The sequence below is a fragment of the Natrix helvetica genome, assembly GCF_964273705.1.
Source record: "Natrix helvetica genome assembly, chromosome: 5".
NCBI lineage: Eukaryota > Metazoa > Chordata > Lepidosauria > Squamata > Natricidae > Natrix > Natrix helvetica.
The window spans coordinates 145,242,812-145,245,259 of record NC_138551.1 but is presented as its reverse complement, the minus strand read 5'-3'; the positions used below and the strand labels follow the sequence as shown (position 1 = coordinate 145,245,259).

Below are 2,448 nucleotides of genomic sequence, written 5' to 3'. Positions count from 1 at the left end.
ACCCAAGGATGCTCATGATACTCGGCTGTTGATATTTCACAGAAGAAACTTTTCAGATGAGTCTATGTAGACAGACAATCTCAGAAAAGAGAATCAAGGTCAGCATTAAGCTACATAACTACTTTGCTGAAAACACGAAGTAAATTGAACGACACAATCCGAAATTCAAGTAAAAAAATTGAAGGAGCCAACTTCTCTCTGGCCCTCGTATTTACAGCAACACAACGCGGAGGAATGAGGAGCTCCTGAAAGAAAATTCCCAGCTTGGGATTTCCAACGCAGAACTCTGCAGGGAGCTGGAGAAGAAGGAGAGGAGGGGAGACATTCTCTGGCAGCAGCCCTGACTTGGGCAAAGGGTAAAACTTAGCAAGGAAGGGAAAGGAAGTGCCCGGTATTTTTAGGTAGGTTTAATTTTAAACAGGTTGGATAGTTCGAGGGAAAACCGGAGGGGCCCAATTTCGCTCGTCTTCTTCTTTTACAGAGTAATGGAATTGGAAGAAGAAATTGAATGTGGAAAGAAGAAAATAGAAGTCTCCTCTGCAGGGTTCTGCAGCAAGCTGGGGAGAAACGGAAGCTCCACATTCAAAATAAAAATGCAGGAACAACTGGACGGGTGAGAAATATATAGAAGGGAATCTATCTATCTATCTATCTATCTATCTATCTATCTATCTATCTATCTATCTATCAATCAATCTATCTATCTATCTATCTATCTATATCTATCTATCTATCTATCTATCTATCATCTATCTATCTATCTATCTATCTATCTATCTATCTATCTATCTATCTATCACGAGATAACTAATTTCTGTCTGCTCTTCATAATTTACAGGAATTCCATGCTGTTTGGGACCATGGTGGAGGAACGCATGGCCCTCAAGGAGGAAATTGAAAAGCTACGAAAGGAAAAACCTGAAGTTGAGTGAGGAGAAGGCCAACATAATGAAGAACTTCAGGGACAGGCGGAGGAGGTGAGAAGCACTTAGGCAGGATGAAGGAGGGAGGAATAGCTGACAATTAGACTGGGGAGGCCACATTTGAGCACTTGGTACTAAATCTTCCCTTCTGATTCTTCCAGAGCAAGAGAATCCCCCACCCGACCGCCACTGTGAAGGGACAACACCCAGGAGAGGAGAGGACCAGGAGGAGGACTTAAAGAGCGGAGAAGCTCCTGAGGAATCTGACCATCGATGGAAACATTTGCCGGGAGCTTCAAGTAGAGGGAGCCTCCTCCTCCCATGAAGCATGCTGGAGGAACGTGTCCCACTCAAGGCCGAGATTAAGGAAATGCAAAAGGAAAACCTGAAGTTGAGCGAGGAGAAAGCGGTCATCCTGAAGAACTTCAGGGAAAGGCTGAGGAGGTGAGAAAAACTTTAGACAGCAGCCCTGGCTAAGGGAGGTAGATGATAATTATTTCTTGAAACAGCTTAGAAATACAGTGATATTTATATCGAAGGCAATATTCCCCTTCTGATAGAGAGATCTGAGGAAGGACTCTGCTTCAAATTAACAAGAGCAAGTCAACACCTGGCATTCAAGAACCAGCCCCAGTCCATCTTTCACCTGCAAGGAGAAAGGCCTGGGACATCCAAAGGAGAGGAGGAGGCACCGGTGGAAGCTCCCGGGAAACTGGGGAAATCAGAGACAAAAGGAAGGGGTGGCCGGAGAAGTCCATAGAGGCCCTTCAGAAGGTCTCTCCAGCAGCTTCTCTGGACTACGTACTCAAGCGGCTTCAAGAACAGCTCAACCTCTTTGCGCTCTCAGAAGAACCGAGACCTATTCTCGAAGACTGGCTGAAGAAGACGCTGAGAATGCTGCTGGAAGAAGGTCCTGAAGGGTCCCAACCACATTCCCATCAGTGGCTGGAAAAATCAGAGAAGAACCTGGAGGAGGAAGGAGCTGAAGCACCCCAACTAGGGACTGGGGCATGGTTGGAGGCCTCCATGAGAGGAACCCAAGGACTCCAGAGAAAAAGACCTCTCAAAAGGTCACCAGAGCAGAGATCCAAGTCCATCCTCCTTTGCCCAGAATGTCTCCTCCTCCACCGTTGGCCCTTTGCCTTTTGGGGGGGGGGGGGGGCAGAAGGCATGGAGGGCAGCAGGAAGTCTCCCTTCTAGAGAAAGCCCAGAAATGTCCTCACCCACCCCAAAACCTATCTTCTTTTTTCCCTAATCAAATGTTCATGCTGGTACTTTATCTTCCAGGTGCCAATAGTTATTATAATATGGCAGGAAGCTTTCTCAGCACATCTCATAAACCTTGACTGGGCTGTCCTGGCTCATTTACCTGCCATTAGCTTTTGAAGATGGCAGGTAATTTTCTTGGGAGAATGCGGAGGCAGCTCAGGCCCAACAACAGAGGTAGGAGACAATTAAACCCAACCCAATTATTATCTCCTTAGAGTTAGTAGCAATTGTGAAGAGTTTAGGTGCCAGAAGTATC

At 46.3% G+C, this 2,448-nt stretch overlaps 1 long non-coding RNA gene across 1 annotated transcript; it reads left to right on the top strand.

Moving 5' to 3' along the window:
- Nucleotides 1-764: 764 nt before the first annotated feature.
- On the top strand, nt 765-1,975 carry LOC309393023. Its single transcript, XR_014175525.1, has 3 exons — nt 765-977; nt 1,085-1,367; nt 1,484-1,975. It is a non-coding gene; the product is annotated as an uncharacterized lncRNA (long non-coding RNA).
- The last annotated feature ends 473 nt before the right edge of the window (nt 1,976-2,448 follow it).